This window comes from Pipistrellus hanaki, assembly GCF_964339955.1.
Source record: "Pipistrellus hanaki genome assembly, chromosome: 10".
In the NCBI taxonomy this organism is placed as follows: domain Eukaryota; kingdom Metazoa; phylum Chordata; class Mammalia; order Chiroptera; family Vespertilionidae; genus Pipistrellus; species Pipistrellus hanaki.
This window is the reverse complement of record NC_140512.1, coordinates 57,791,815-57,809,742: the sequence shown is the minus strand read 5'-3', so window position 1 is coordinate 57,809,742 and position 17,928 is coordinate 57,791,815. Positions and strand designations below refer to the sequence as shown.

The window sequence follows — 17,928 nt, the reverse complement described above, 5'->3', positions numbered from 1 at the left end:
GGATAGCATAACATGACTCCCAGTCTTCTGTCAACCCTATTGAATTCCAAGCTGTCTCAGAGCTGGCTTACTTGCTCTCAACTTAAATTCTCTGGTGGTTCTTTTCCCCCCGTTAGCTTTGAGCTACATTATACACTATAAATAAAATCCACCATTCAACTCACAAGTGTTGCCTTCAATTCTGAGTTTATAAAGAAAATATTAATCAAACTATCATAATTGAATAATCAGATGTCAATGTGGAGCCCAATAACCTTATATTGATTTACAAACAACATATGTTTTGACTTTGTAAGCCTATGATACTCCTACATTTATGAGGCACTAATCCTTTTACAGGAACATTCTATGACCTAAGGCACTGTTATAAGTTTTACTTTCTTTTCTTGTGTTTATGCCTCTCTTACTGTGGAAACATAATTTCCAAGTGGAATTTTAGGTCTTGTACCTAAATATATTTCTTTTATCACCCAATTAGTAGCACCAAGTTCCAAGCCTCCATGCACTCTTCTCCCAGAGTGATTAATAAAAAGAAACATGTTAGAGGCCAGTGGAGGCAGACACTGTGTAATATCAGTAGCTTGAGTTTGGGCCAAGTGCTATGGCTGAATAGCCATGAGTACACTATTTTTATTTTCTGAGCCTTGGTTTCCTCATTGTACTAGTAAATACGCTTAATGTTTGCAAAGCCAATTGGGTCCAGTGTTAAGTAATATTTAAAAATGAAATTCCCACTAAATTTTGAAAATTTGTTAGACTATTTATTGACATCACTCACAAATACCAAGAGATGACTCAACTCACAAGACATCAAAATTTATGAAAAATCTGCCCTGGCCGGTTTGGCTTAGTGGATAGACATTGACAGGGTTCCATTCTGGTCCTGGGCAAGTGCCTTTGTTGTAGGCTCCTCTCTGGCCCAGGACGTAGTCAGAGCTCATGCAGAGGGCAACCAGTCTATATGTTTCTCTCTGTCTTTCCCTCTCTCTTCCGTTCTCTCTGAAAAGATAGAAGAATGTCCTTGGGTGTGGATTGGCAAACACACACACACAACAAACAAACAAACAAAAAATAGAAAACAAAATGACAAAAAATTATGAAGAGTCATATTTCCCCATCTTTTAATGAATCTAATACTTGCAACTGTCTTCCTTCTTTTAAAACTCTGCAGAAATATCTCTAAAATCAGACCACGCTGTTATTTTTCTCTTTTTATCTCCTCTTGCCTTTTGGATATTTTCATTTCCTATTCCAAAACTCAGTGAAGTTTCTAACCTCACAGAACCAGGGTAGAAATTCCCTATATAAGTGCATCGTAGATGCTTCTTTCCTTAGAATTAAGAACTACTAATTATAGATAAACTTGCACTCCTAGCCTCTGTCTACACATCAACATGGAGTTTCTCTTTCTAGGTCCCTGAGGCAGTCTTCTTCAGAAGCACTGGTTGCTCAGATTCTGAATCCAGGGAAACACCCTAAAGCCAAACCCTGCATGCAGTCACTGTCCCAGGGCCTCCAGGCTTATCACAGCTGTTCTATTTCAGGAGGAAGCCCTCTTCATCACTCCAGGCCTATTTTCTTTCTGCCCTTGGCCATCAGTTCCTTAAATTCCAAGCATCTCTGTTGGCTTCCAAGTGGAACTCCTTAGAGAAGAGTTTCTGTCAGTGGAAGAGGGCTTTAAGCCATAAAGCAATGCCTGCTTGGGTGCCACACCTTTTTCCTCCATACTGAATAGCCTCTCAATTCTTAAGACAGTCTATATCTCAGGATATAAAATTAAAAAGCTAATTTCCAATCTGCAGTTATCTAAGGCAACTCCCTGGGCTGTCCTAATTCATTTAATACTAAATGTTTAAAAAAGTAATCCATATAGTAATGCAATGCCAAACAGTAGATGATCACCCTGGAGCATTATTTTAACCTTAGAGTAGTGGTTTAATTTAGCTTTGGTGTAGTGCTCCCAGGATAAACACAGATAACTAGTCTTCTGGAAATTTCTGTGAATTTTCAGCACTGTAAAACAATGAAATTTCACTCTAATCTAAGGTCTAGGAAATGCTTTATGTCAAACAAACAAAAAAACTCCGCTAGGTCTGCCACTTTACATTTCAACACAGAAAACTCAGCTGGCTTAAGGCGCTATAACATCATTGTCTAAATACCCAAAAAGTAATGTGGAAGCAACTTACATATTCATTACAGTTTCTCCGCAATTCCAAAAGATGAAGCTCTATGTCACCCGTCTAATCAAGCGCAGTGTCTCACAGTCCCTTCAAATCTCTCTTCAGCATGCTTTCTCCCTGATCTGAAAGGAAGTTCCCCCATCTCCAACATTCTCTTTCTCTGTTTACCTGCCTCTTTCTTTCACATTTTGGATCTTCCTTCACTCTCAAAATCTCTTAGCAAACCAGTCCATTCCTTTCTTTATTCTCTTCCCTTATAACTACTATATATTCATTTCTTTCTCTGAACTTCTTATGTAAACCAGCCAAGCTATGTCAACAATTCCCAAATACCCCTCATGCACAGACCTGATTATGGGCAGCAGAGATCTTTCTCCTCAAAAAGAAGGCGAGAGTGAAAAACTCTTAGTAAGTCTTATATTCATATCGTTCCTGTTATAGAAACAGCAATACCATTCTAGGGGGATGATTTGAAGCTAAAGGAAATGGCATATTTACCTAAACTCCTGACAGAGGCTTGTAAGAATTTTTGGTTAAAGAAATGAAAAATAGTGACATGGGAAGCAGGATGCCATTTGGCTAGAATCCTGTATCCCTCTGGAAACAGCCCCTCAGTCTTCCTCTCCATCCCCACTTAGCATCCCGAAGAAAGAACGGAAAGAGAGGAAAGAGGATAAGGAATGGCAGGAAAATGATTAGTGGTTTGATTGAGAACTGAGCAACTGGTGTGGAGAGGAACCCAGCGTGGCTTAGTGTCTGCTGCTCCCTAAGCCAAGCTGGGCCTGTGCCAGGTGGAGAGGGCAGAGGCAGCCACAGCTCCACACCAGCTGCTCGGCTTCCTCCCACTCGACCTTGGGGGAGTCTGGGCAGTTCGGGCAGCCCCCGGAGCAGCAGCAGATGGCAACCACGCTCTGAGGTGCACATACTCTTGAATGTGAGGGCTCCTCTCTCTTCTGTGCCAATAAATATAACCTACTAAAAGGCTGCAAAAATGGCACATTCAATGCAAATTAGCATTTTTGAGTTTGTTCTTTAATTTAGTTCTTTAATTTTAGCAGTCTTTTATGTATCAGCTACAGGACAACTATTACACTTAAGGAAAACACTTTTGAAAAACTTGTTTTTCTCTTTCCATCTGGCTTTACCCTTTTGAAATTGGGGAGAAATGGTCATGTGACAAACCTACACGAGAAATTTTTTAGCTTCAACTATATGTACTGAGCACCTACTCTGTGCGAATTATAGCATGATAATTTTCCATGGGCATCATGTTATGTGAGGTAGGTATAAACAATTCTTATACTAAGTAAGGGGAAAATATCCCACCTCACACACACATACACACACAGAGAAACAAAAATCAGACAAAACAATTTAATATTAGTTTAGTTCTGTTGAAATGCATGCATGTTCAATTCTGACTAAATTCATAATTTACCTCAAAATATGTCAGAAAGTCTTCTGTTTTCTCATCTATTTAAGATCTAACTCTTCCTGCTTTTTTCATTTATAACTATTTACCAACATCCTCTTGATTCTGTTCCATCAGCATTCCTGAAAATATGCACACAGGTGTCGAATACATATGCAGGTGAAATTCATCCATTTTCACCAGCTAATTGAACTTAAATAAGAAACTTACTATTAATTTCAGTTTTTCTTCTATAAAATGACCATTCTATAGCCATCTAACTCACAGTATTATGATCAAGACCCAATGAGTTAATAATATAAAATTTAATTTAGGAGGAAAAATTTTCAACTCAAGAAACAATTATTAAAGGAAGTTTCAAGAAATACTAGTTCCACAGCAACATGATTCAATCAAAAGGGATTCATGGTTCTATCAATATATTAAACAAGACATCTAAAGCTCACTTCTCGGTTAGCCATACACTAACATATTTTAAGGCTCTGCAAAGTCTTGTAAGAAACGAAATAAACCAAAAAGTTGGTCTAGTGCCCGACCAACCTGGTTTGGCTCGGTGGATAGAGCGTTGACCTGTGGACTGAAGGTCCCAGCTTCGATTCCAGTCAAGGCCACATGCCCGATGGCGGGCTTGATGCCTGGTGGGGCAGTGCAGGAGGCAGCTGATCAATGATTCTCTCTCATCATTGATGTTTCTATCTCTCTCTTCCTCTGCCTTCCTCTCTGAAATCAATAAAAAGATATATTTTTTTTAAAAAGTTGGCCTAGCCCTCCTACCCTTACTTACTTGAGCAGAGTGCCTTTGGGGGGGCTTGTCTGGGTTTTTTTTTTAAAAAATCCCGCAGAAGCAGTGTTCTGAGGAAGGCATTTGAGGAAAAGCTGACTTGGACAAGAACCAGTTATCATTTCAGAAGTTATTTATTCTCAGGTTTCCAACAGTTTCAAAAACAATATTTTTTTTTTGTACAAGAGACTACCTCCTGATGTTTAGAGCCATCACAGACTCAGAAAAAATGAACCAAATTGTCCTGTGGAAAGCAGTGTCCTAAGAGTATTAGCATGGTATTAACTTTCCAATGCCAATTATTTAACAATCTCTTTAAGTATATGAAAAATGTCTTTCTTTCATGTGCTGCCCAGGAAATGCATATCTAGACAGCTGCAGATGAGAAACTACATTTCAGGAGAAAAAGTTGAACATTTGATAAAGAGTAGGAAGGCTGAAATCGGTGTGGCTCAGTGGATAGAGCTTTGGCCTGCGGACTGAAGGGTCCCGGGTTTGATTCCCGTCTAAAGGCATGTACCTTGGTTGCGGGCACATCCCCAGTGGGGGGTGTGCAGGAGGCAGCTGGTTGATGTTTCTCTCTCATTGATGTTTCTAACTCTCTATCCCTTTCTCTTCCTCTCTGTAAAAAATCAATAAAATATATATTTTTTAAAAAGAGTAGGAAGGCCGAAACCGGTTTGGCTCAGTGGTAGAGCGTCGGTCTGCGGACTGAAAGGTCCCGGGTTCGATTCCGGTCAAGGGCATGTACCTTGGTTGCGGGCACATCCCCGGTAGGGGGTGTGCAAGAGGCAGCTTGGTCGATGTTACTCTCTCATGGACGTTTCTAGCTCTCTATCTCTCTCCCTTCCTCTCTGTAAAAAATCAATAAAATATATTAACATAAAAAAAAAGAGTAGGAAGAACTCTTGGGAGACCCGGGAAATGGACACAATCACTACCAGATTTCTAATACAACTACCCAAACTTCACACTGTTTACCGCATGCAAGGTAAAAGGGCAATGAAGACATTTGGAGTGATTGCCTCAATGTCACAAACTGAGTCCCACCATATTTTAGATGGCGTGATGGGAAATTTGCAATAATTGTATTTCTCTTTTAATGGGAGCACAAATCAGACTAACTCACATTTACTGCTCAGATTTGGCCTGTTCTCTACTATGATATCCCTTGATTCTTCATAGACACAGAATTTAGCTCTCCTTTATCTGCATCAAAAAGTGCTTTTCAAATAAACTAGCATTTCTCAAATCATGTTAGTCAATTCTACTTAGCTCTGTTTAAAGTCAGTCTATGTAACAGAATAAACTTAGCTTCCCTATAGAGTCCTGTTTTAAAAAACACATTACAAAATCACTAGAGGCCCAGTGCATGAAAACTCTCACAGTCCGGGAGCCCTCAGGGGTGGGAGGCAATCTGGCAATCAGGAGAAGGAAACACTCCATAACACCTCTGCTGCTGCCACTGCTGGCAGCCCAAGCCTGGGCTGGACCCAGTTACCTGAGCCTTGGGTGGCCCTGGGGGGCTGGGCAGCCAACATCTGAGGTTTGCCTGCATCTCGGGCTGACCCTAGGCAGCTGGGGGGCTGAGGGGACTGGAGGACTCCAGGAAGGTGCATGGGGCAGCCAGCCAGCCTTGTTGCATGCCTGCCGCCCCGGCAGTGCTGAGGGGTTTGGGTGCTGCCATCTTGTGGCTTTGGGCACTGCCATCTTTGAGTGTGGGGCATTCAATTAGCATATTCCCTCCTTATTGGCTGTGGGTTCTGCCAACTTTGTGATGGTGTGAGGGTCAATTAGCCTATTCCCTCTTGATTTGAAAGGATGCTGCTGTGACAACAAAAGCAAATTACTATTATAGTAAATTTTTAGCAATTCTTTTACATTTTATTAAAACAAAAGTAAGTAAAATAACCTGATATCATTAACCTCTTGTATTTTAGTGTTATTTTTTTCCGTAGGCTATCCACATAAGCAGTCATGTTTCTTTAAAATAAATACTCCAAATTAAAAATCAGATGCAGCCCTATCTGGTTTGTCTCAGTGGATAGAGGGTCAGCCTGTGGACTGAAGGGTCCCAGGTTTGATTCTGGTCAAAGGCATGTATGTTGATTGTGAGCACATACCTAGTAGGGGATATGCAGGAGGCAACTGATTAACGTTTCTTTCTCATCCATGTTTCTAACTCTCTATCTTTCTCCCTTCTTCTCTGTACAAAAATCAATAAAAATATTAAAAATAAATCAGATGTACTATCAATCATGTAAAAAAGACCTGAATTTTTAAGCAGTAGTGAGTTTCACCTGTAGCATCACCTTTGTAGAGAGGAATAGTTGAGGCTTGAAGCTTATTAGATTACCTTTTACATTTAAATTAAAAAAATAAGTAAACAAATAGAAAAACACATCCTAACTATCTGAAGTATCCAATAGGATAATAAGAGATCTGGAAGAAATTCTACTGGATACCTATACTGAATTTCCAATTCTACAAACATGGAAACTGAAGCCACAACTATCTATATAATAATAAAAGGGTACTATGCTAATTAGACTAGACATCTTCTGGATGCCATTCTGGATGTCCTTCCTGACAAAATCAGGGCCACAGGGAAGGCAGCCGGGGCCCCTGGTGCCTGCAGTGCAGACGGCCTGAAGGAAGCCAGCCAGGGTCCTGGGTGCATGTGGGTGGCCCGAGAGAAGCCAGCTGGGCCCCAAGTGCCTGTGAGAAGCCAGATCAGGCCCCAGGTACTTGCAGGTGGGCAGCCTGAGGGAAGCCAGCCTGGGTCCTGGGTGCCTGCAGAAAGCTAGGCAGTGTCCTAGATACCTGTGGGCAGGCATCCTGAGGGAAGCCAACCTGGGTTCTGGGTCCCTGTGGGTGGCCTGAGGGAAGCCAGGCTGTGTCCTAGTTGCCTGCCAGTGGCTGGAGGAGGGAAGTGCGGGTCCTGGGTGCTGGAGGAAAGCTGGTGCCAGCAGCTGGGGAAAGGGAGGCCTACTCTTGCATGAATTTTTGTGCATCGGGCCTCTAGTCCTATATAATAAAAGGTAATATGCAAATTGATTAAACAGCATAACAACTGGTCACTATGATGGGCACTGACCACCAGAGGGAAGATGCTCAATGCAGGAGCTACCCACTGGTTGTCAGTGAGCTCCCACAAGCAGAGTGCTCAGGCAGAAGCCCAGAAGCTGGGCTCATGGGTGGCTGGTGAACACAGCAGAGGTGGCAGGAGCCTCTCCCACATCTGCAGCAGTGCTAAGGATGTCCAACTGATGGATTAGGCCCACTCTTTGTGGCAAGAGGGTGAAGGCTGGGCTGAAGGACACCACCCTCCCTTTAAGTCCACAAATCTCGTGCACTGGGCCTCTAGTCCTATACAATAAAAGGCTAATATGCAAATATACCTAATGGCGAAACAACTGGTCACTATGATATGTGCTCACCACCAGGGTCATTGTGCGGAACATGGAGGGTATTGGTTGAGGTGAGAAGCAGGTGAGTCAGGGCACCAGTTGCTGTCATGGGGGCAAGTCTCTGGTGGTTACTGAAAATTCTTTGCTCCCGCATGCTGCCATACAACCTGATGCTCGCACCTGCTGCCAGCACTGGCCCTGCTCACACCCACTGCTGGCGCCAGAGCCTCCTCTCACCCACTACCAGTGCCCTGGGCCAGTCCTGATCACTCGGCGCCATCAGTGGATGCAAGTCGCAGCAGCTGCCATCCCTGATCACCCCTGAGGACTTCTCCACCTCCTCCTGCTCCTGAGGAGCAATAGGGGCAGCAGCTGCCACTCATACCTTCTGCTGGCACCAGCCCCACTTATACCTTCTGCTGGCACCAGCTCCACACCCTCTCCAGAACTTGTTATTTCTTATCTTATTGATAATAGCCACTCTAACCAGTGTGATGTGGTATTTCATTGTGATTTTGATTGGGATTCCCCTTATAATTAGTGATGTAGAGCACATTTTCACATATCTGTTGACAATTTGTATGTTTTCCTTGGAAAAGGGTCTATTTGGTTTTTAAATAACTTACCACTAGAGGGGAACTGGGTAAAGAGAACATGAGTTCTTTCTTTATTGTTTCTTACAGCTGCAAGTAAATCTACCATTATCTCAAAAGAGTAAGTTTAATTAAAACTGATTTATAACAAAAGAATGAAATACTAGAAAAAGTTAGCATTTTTCTGTGTCCTTGTTGTGTCCTTGTGTTTTTGTTATATCCCTTGGTCATCTATTTATGGGTTTAAAAAAAGAATATTATTTTATGTCTCAACTACTGAGCGCATACACAACTGCACTTTCTGCAACTTCACTTGTAGATAAGGATTCATAATCTCAGTAAAATGGTATAAGACTTTAGAAAATTCCAACTTCTAGCTCTATTTTTCTTTCTTAAATAATGGAAACTTTGAGGAAAGATGGTATGTTACATTTTTTATACTGTCAATAAGACATGTTAACTTTATTCATTTTAGTTTCATGCTCTTATCAGCTACTGACCTCTACCTATAGCTGGGGCTACATATTTTATTTACAGGTAATATTTTTAATCTTCCTTGTAATTCTCTTGTCCATTGTGGATTTTACATAATGCTGATATGTCTACTGAGCTTTTTAAAAATACCCTAAGATATAGGCTTTACATACATTTTAGTAAACTTACCATAAAGAAATGATTTTTAATCTCATGTTTAGAACCTTATTTTAGTCTTACTTATACTGCTCATCATGTTAAACTAGCACTTACTTTACTCCACCCACGGTTAAAAATGATTGACATAACATTTATTACCACTTATAAATTTATTTTCCCCACAAAATTCTAAAGTCCCCATCTTCCTTTATCATTCTTTGACATTGGTATAAAGAGGCTTTTTTTTTTTTTTACTTTGTGTTATGCTCTTCTTTGAGTTCCATCTATATCATTTTAATTATTACTTATTGAAATAACTATGAAGCACTTGTGACTTTTCCTATTTTTCATTAATAACCATAGATTATTTTAATGCCCTACTTATATTTTCCCTGATATAAATGCTCTACTAAATTACGACAAGTGCCTGAAATAGATCCATATAATGGAGCCCAGCTTCTTAGACCCTAATCAGATTAAATCATATTTTATATGACATAATTTTGTTGTTCTTAAAATAGTAACATGATTGCTTTCTTATTCTAATGAATGGCCTAGATGAATCTATATGTAGATATATAGATGTATCTATATAACTTTCTTCTTTCTTCTTAATTCCCTCACTTGTTTGTTTGTTGTATTATCCTACCACAATAAATACATACATTAGTATAAGTCCTTTTAAATATCTTAGGGAAATAGGCACAAACCAAGTAGATGAATATATAAGGCGGAGAAAATCTGTCAATTAGATAAAATAAGAAAGAAAATCATTCTTCTTTGTTGTTGTTGTTAATCCTCACCTAAGGATATTTTTCCATTGAATGTTTTTTAAGGAGAGTAGAAGAGAGAGGGAAAGACAGAGAGAAACACTGATGTAAGAGAAACATATCAACTGGTTGCCTTTTGTGTGAGCCCCAACCAGAGCCCAGGCCAGGGAGGAGTCTGCAATCAAGGTACATGCCCTTCACACTTTGGTCCACAGGCCAGTGCTCTATCCACTGAGCAAAATAGGCTATGCCAAGAAATTCATTCTTAATCACAGCCTCTACTAAATAATGAAACAATCTCTTCTCCAGCCAATCTACATTTTTGACAAAGATTTTCCTTGGAGTTTACAGCTGAGCATCTCTTAATCACTACCCTAAAGAATATCAACACATGATCTCATAGCATTTCAGAGCCTATAAAATTGAGTTTCAAGCAATCTTTCTTCATTTCCATGATGTCCTCTGCTCAGACTGTCCTCTGTTCAGGCTGCTTAAGTAAACTGTGTGCCTTTCTTTCTCCATATAACAGCATAGGTAACAGTCCTCATCTTTATCAATGCATTTCCAACTGGCATTAGGAAATCCTTGTGTAAGCAGGGTAGGCCTGCCCATCCAATGGATATTATTTATCAAAGGCAGACTTCATCAGAAGTTGCTTCATAACTATAAAATTCTACAGAGCATAGGAAGCTCTACAAACAGCATAGGCAAGAATATGAATGATATGAAACTTCTGAATGTCAGGCTTCTCCTATAAGGCCACCCAAATATTAGAATCTTCCCAACCTATCTCCTTGGGGTTCTTGAAAACCAGTTAAATCAAAATAGTTCCCCAGTTCTCCAGGCTCCAAACCAAGATATAATATGTTTTCTTGGAAGCACCAATCCAATTCTGCTAATAAAAATGTGCATTTAAAATTGACAAGAATAAAGTAACACAGTTGGATGCATTCAGAGTTAATGACGGAGGCATATCCTTGGATTCTGCTCCTGAATATTGCTGCTAATCCAGGAATGACACTAGGGACTGAATCTAAAATACCTCTAAACCATTTCAGCACCTAACACAGTAATGGCATAATAGAGTCACTTTTTTCCAGAATAAATGGATACATAGATGGATGAATGGATGAGTGGCTTGTATACTCTTCCAACCTTCTCTGGCCACCGAAGTAATTTAAAATTCAGCTTGAAGTTCATCTGTCAAGAAACTTGACCCAGTTCCCCAAGTTGGAGATAACTATTGTATCTTCTGAATTTATAGTTTTTTCTTTAGTCTGTACCTGTCTAATTGTGTTTTCATTACAGTTAAATTCAAGTGTAGCATTGACTTTAATAGACTGCAAATCCTTTATATCTTATTGAATCTTGTATTCGTCAAAGGTTTAACATCCTGCCTGCCAGGGAGCAGTCACTGAATAAATAATGTGTGTACAAGTAGTCCACTTTCTAATCAATACTCTTGGATCAGTGCACCATATTCAGTCAGTATTTAGAAAATCACATATTATTAATAACTTCTCAACAAATACTTATTGAACACCTACTCTGACTTGGCAAGAATATAGTTAAAATTTAATCATTTTGACATTTGCTCAATGTGTCAAAAACATGAATTTACCAAATGCTTGTTTTCTCATAAACATTCATAGCAAAAATGACATTCCTGAAAACAATAAATTTTTATCTAATAGACAAGTATATAGTTTTAACAATGAATCATCTTGCAACAAGGAAAGGGAGCAGAACAAAACATTTTCAGAATAGTGTATAAAATGGCATTTAAAGTTCTATTGGAAGGTAATGACAGATCTCAGGGAACTAACTTTACCTTCATGCTTTGTAGGAGAGGGAGCTCTATACATAATGCTTGTTTCAACATGCACCAACCCTACAGAATAAAAAGCTAATATTCAAATTGACCGAACAGCAGAGTGACCAGTCACTATGATGTGCACTGACCACCAGGGGGAAGACACTCAAAGCAGGAGCTGCTCCTGGTGGTCAGTGAGCTCTCACGAGGGAACATCGCTTAGCCAAAAGCCAGACTCAGGGCTGGCAGGTGCAGCTGTGGTGGTGAGAGCCTGTCCCACCTCTGCAGCAGCACTAAGGATGTCCGACTGCTGGCTTAGGAGGAAGTGGGCCTAAACCAGCAGTTGGACATCCCCTGAGGGTTCCTGGACTGCAAGATGGTGCAGGCCAGGGTAAGGGACCCTCAGAGTGCATGAACTTCATGCACCAGGTCTCTAGTGTTAATATAAAAGAACATTTTCAAATGCAGGCAACTTTGCAAATGAGGAAATAGAGGCAAAATGAAAAATGCATGATTCCTAAGAATCAAAACCAATAAAATGTCAAGTCCCCCTCAAGCACTGTTTCAACTCCTTTCAATTTATTCCTATTTCAAGATGATTTCAATATTCTTCACTATAGAAAGACTGTTCCTCTACAAAATGAACAAATCTAATTATTTTGGTTAAAAACTTTGATGTTTATCCAAAACAGTAAACACGAGAGGCAAACAAGGAGAAAGAAATTTTGCTTTGCTGTATTCCAAGCAAGTTGAGAAAACACCAGTATAGGCATGTATTTGAAGGACCATCAATAGGCAAACAAATATATTCAATTAGAATATCATGTCATAAGTACCATACTACAGGTACATAGGAAAGATGGTTAAATTCCATCATAAATTTTGCTTATTGTCACCAATAAATTGGAATCATGGAGCCCATTGGTTTGTCATACCAAAATAAACATTTGAGGATACAAGTATATGCACAGACAAACTTTCATGGTATATGCACACCTTTTACAGTTACTACTTACTTATAACATCAAGATAAATACAGGAAAGATTTTGCAAATATGGTGTTTCATATTGAAATACCCATTATAGGTGCTCCTTAGCAGCCTAGTTATACAGGGAAAACAAAACAAAACTATTGTTACCATATTTATTTAACACTAAATATGAGTCAGGCAATGTTCTAGGCTGTTTGTATGTAAATTGCTGTTTGTATGTGCAATTTCCTTTAATTATTCCAAGAACTCTATGAAGTAGTTATGATTGTTTCCAGGTAGGTGAAGAACCTGAGACTGAGATAAATACAATGTGTCCCAGGCTATAAGACTCATAAATGGGATGTTGGAATTCAAACATCACCTTTCTGATTTGAGAGTCTTGTTCTTGACCACAATGCATCTAATCCTCATTGATTGTCCCCATTTAATAGATGAGAAAACTGAGGCTCAGAAATCAGTACCTATGAAGTGGCCCACTCAAAAATTAAGTCAAATTTAATGAAGCCTTTCTTCTTCCAAACACCCTTTCCAATTGACACTACGCTGAGTGGCTAGACTATTATGATCTCTGAATGCATAATAATCTGGCCACTCAGTGTATATCCTATATAATAAAAAGGCTAATATGCAAATTGTCCCCTCAACCAGGAATTTGACCAGTAGGCAGGCCAGCCAACCGCCCATGTCCCTTCCCCCTGGCCAGGCTAGCCAGACCCCATCCATGCATGAATTCATGCACTGGGCCTCTAATATATATATATACCGAATGGCAAGATTATTATGCTTTCAGAGATCATAATAATCTGGCCACTCAGTGAATATCACTAATCATGTTGAGGTACCTGTGAACTCACTATCCTTTACTATGTTTATTTATCTTCAAATTATTTACTTGACTAAAAAGAGAAGAAAACCAGACAAGCAAAAACCCATCTCATTCCTACACCAACACCAAAAAAGTGGCTCTGTTTGGAAGAGTAAAAATGTGAGCCCTGAGTTATTTTAGGCCTGCCCAGTAACCTTGATCCACGCTCTTCCTGTGGACTCAAAGCAGCATATGGTCAGGCTTCGATGCTTACTCTGAACCTCTAGATTGCAATATGTTTGTAATCACTAATAAGGACCACCTGTCTCTTGAGAAAATCAGCTAACAAATATAGGCACAATTGTTCAACTTCACTTTCATGTGTGCACTGAGATTACTGAATAGAAGCCCTAAATTAAACAAATAATTTACATTAACTGATAGTAATTGCTAATTGGAGGACATATGTTAGTTCCTTAAAAAAAAAAATTAAAAAAGCAATATTTGGAATAAAAATGTTTTTGATAAGCTAAAACACCTTATAATTTTTCAGGAAAAAGAAAGGAATTACTTTTTAAAAATTATTTCACTCCACTAATATATATTCAGGGCAAATTTGCTGTGCTCATATATGCTTAATTATATACTCTCCATGTACAAAATCATCCTATGGTTGAATTCAGCCAGAAAAACTGGCTCTTGGAAAATAAGCAGACATTAGTCCAATAATTGGCTGATAATTGTTTATCACTGAGAGTGTGAAATATATTATAAATCTGGTTTAATAGAATAAGGAGAGATGGAGTATAAGGTGAGTAGTACCCTTCCCTGTCCCTCATCAACTCTCACCAGATTAGCAATCTCTCTCCACACTGCCTTGCAAAACCATGCACACACCCTGGCAGGTGGTTCAGTTAGTTGGAGCATCACCCACACAAAAAAATATTGCAGGTTCAATTCCCAGTCAGGGCACATCCTGGAGGGAACCAATCAATATCTCTCTCTCTCTCTCCCTTCCTCTTCCTCTTCCTTTCCCTCTCCCTCTCCCTCCCTCTCCCTATTCTAATTCCTCTCCCTTCCTCTCTAAAATCAATGAACATATCCTCAGGTGAGGATTATTAAACACACAACAAAAAACATGCAAACACCTTCATCAGTGCACCTACCTCATTGCACTAGAATGATTGGTTTGAGTGTCTGTCTGTCCTTCTAGGCTGTGATCTCCCTGACCACAGGGACCACATATTCACTCTAGTCCCAACACTTAGCACAGAATATATGCACAGAAAGAACTTAACAAATCCATTCCCAACTAGCCACCTAGGTGACAATAAGTGGCTGCACATTACTATTAAAAAAAAAAACTAAAAAAAAACTATGTATTTCTCTTCCATAAAGTGTACTTTTTAAGTGCAGATAGATTTGCTAAATCATTAAGGGCAATAGTAAAGTCAGGCAGAAACAGTGAGCTGTGGGAACACATAGTCAACATTTGAAATGTAGAGATTCTCTCTGAACTTTCTAAAAGCAAGAGCCTCTTCTAATAGAGACCTTCACTCCTCACCACATGCATTAGCAGACCTCCCAGTGCCCACACAGAATCATGAGGCACCAGGTTAATAACAGGTAATATTGATGCATTTCATGTGTGCCAGGCCCTGGACTAAATGCTTCATTTTACTGTTCCATTTAATACTAATTACCACCAAGTAAGTAGGTGTTAATAATGTTGCCGTTTTACATATGACCAAAGGGAGGCAAATAACTTGTTTGCTGCCTTGCCCAAGTTCTAAGCAGAATTTTAATAAATTGGTCATTTTGCAAGCACCCCCCACTCCACCTTCAAGCTGGTGACTGATCCAACTCCCAATAAAATTTAGCTTTTCCTGATAAATTCCAGAATTCAATAGAATTGACATAACCTCTCCTTACAGTCTAATTCACTCTCTTTTCTTCTCATACTTTCATTCTCCCTGTTTCAGTAGAATAAGACTTCTATCAAGTTATAAATGATCATGACTATGCTTGAGAGATATTTCTTACAAATGGTTTTGTTGTCTTTTATAAACAATAACATGATATTAAGTTTTATAATAAACATATCACTCACAAATAGAGAGGTCTGTGTATGTATACTTGTGTGTAATTATTTTAGGTATCCTGGTATTATATATTAGTATACATATTGTCAACCATATAATTTTGTTATGCAAATATCTAATCATAAGACTCTAATAGGTGATTTGGCATTAATAAAAGATACAAAAAGGAGCTTCATTTTAGCCCTTATCAAATTTTCTTTGTCAAATCTATTCTACTTAACACAGGTCCACTTTCAAAGGGGCTTTGCCAAAAAGCCACTGCTCCTCAGAGTGAAGGCAAGGGGGTGGGGAGGTGGGGTGAGGAGAGATTAACTGGAGAACCTATATGCATAGCCCATGGACACAGACAATAATATTGTAGTATGGTGCAGGCTTTGGGGGGGGGGGCGGGCAGTGCATGCTGAGTGGAGGAGGTCAATGGGAACAAAAGGGGGACATCAGTAATAGGTTGAACAATAAAGATACATTTTAAAACGCTATTGGTTTTCAGATTGGCACCAACAACCTGCAGAGCTGCTGACGATGTGTTTGGATAAATGTCAATCGGGGTTGCAGAACAAGGGGTAAGACTTCAGGAGGCTACTCCCTGAAGGACAGTGTAGATACATGGTCCTGCATCGCACAGCAGTAGTTGAAACAGAAGTGTGGTTGTGCACTATTCAATGCAACTGTGCTAATTATCAGGAAGCCATTTCAGAGACAATATAATAAGGACATCCTAAATTACCCTAGTTTTGTTATTTTTCATCATCTGCTTCTTTTCTGAGAACGTTGGTGACTGATGCTGTATAAACATACACTGAAGGACTATCTTTGGACATGTGAAAGTGAACGTGTATTAAAAGGCTAAATAGATGTCTGCTGAGTGGATTCACACACATGAAAGCCCATGTGTACATTATACAAAGAGATAAGAGTGAGATCCTCTCACCCTCATGTGGTATGAGCTTTTACCTTTTAGCTAGGATAAGCTGTACCTAGGAAATGAACTTCATTATTGATTTAGGAAATGAACTCAACTCTCACAGTGTTATGGTAGCTTTGAGAATCAAGAAGAGGAGATACTTACATTAGAGGAAAGCATGGAATACAAATTAAGACAATAGAAAGTAGCAGAGTATGATTCCCATTCATTTGAAGCACTTTAAAAGCATCTTATTGCCTACGGAGGAAACACTGCTGCTGTAGCAATTCCTTGGCCATCAATTTCTGCAAATAGTCCTATGTTATAGGCGTAGAAGAGATACTGAGTGAAAGAGTGCCTGTCTTTTTCTGAGATACAGGGCAGCCCCTATTTTATATCCAGGGAAGTCAGTGAGCACTGCTATGGCACCAAGGGCATTCAAATGAGAAATAATTTCCTATCCAGTGGTAAACTGTTCCAACCATCCTGCCCAGGCCACCACCGCCAGCCCTGTACCCTGTAACTTCCTGAGTTTCCTTATTCATCAAGTTCAGGATTGACTTCCTACTCAGAGCCCCTTATGATTGGTGGGTGTCAATCAAAGACAGCTCTCCCCAAAGTTCCCGAAGCCTCATTCCCTAGGAGAGCTTCTTGGAGATGTTCCAACCAGGAACATCTGAAAAAGTTCCTCTGCCCTTCACCACCCCACATGCCACCCACACCTGGTCCCCACCACACCCCAGCGTGAGAAGACAGAGCTCTGTGGCCCTGTGGCACCCGGGCAGGCAAATGCCCAGCCGTGTTTGGCATCACCCACAGGCCCTGAGACCCTGTTTCTACCTGCTCTATCCAAGTTGTCCTCACATGACATTGTGTTTTGACAGCACCTGAGGTAAGACAGGGACAGCAGACAGTTCTAAGGGCTAGTAAATAATAGACATTACATTGGGTATGTTAACTTTCTCTGGTGCTGCCATCAAAAGGTGAAATGTAGCCCTAACCGGTTTGACTCAGTGGATAGAACATCGGCCTACAGACTGAAGGGTCCCAGGTTCGATTCTAGTCAAGGGCATGTACTATGGTTGTGGGCACATCCCCAGTAGGGGGTGTGCAGGAGGCAGCTGATTGATGTTTCTTTCTCATAGATGTTTCTAACTCTCTCTCTCTCTTCCTTCCTCTCTGTAAAACAATTAATTAAAATTTATTTTTAAGCAAGATGAAATGTAGATCCAGATCAGGATGTACTTCTATCAATCAGATGTATTCTAACGATCCCCCTGTAGATGTGGTAAAGATAAAAAATACTTATTTTTAAGCCCCAACTTTAGCATTCATGTCATACTCTATTATCCACTCCCCAGCCCTCCCCCTTACACACACACACACGGGGTACAAAGACTTGACCCAGCGAGTCTTTCAGAAAAGAGCAAAATTGCCCTAAGTGTATATATCATCAATGAAAAGAAAATGAAATCTCCCATTAAATCCCTGCAATTACCAGCTATCTCTA

The 17,928-nt window shown here is 39.9% G+C and overlaps 1 protein-coding gene across 4 annotated transcripts in view; it reads right to left on the bottom strand.

Annotated features, from left to right (window-relative positions):
• GRM8 (glutamate metabotropic receptor 8) overlaps positions 1-17,928 on the bottom strand; it is a 717,908-nt gene that overhangs the window by 99,212 nt on the left and 600,768 nt on the right. The gene's annotated exons all lie outside the window — the stretch shown is intronic.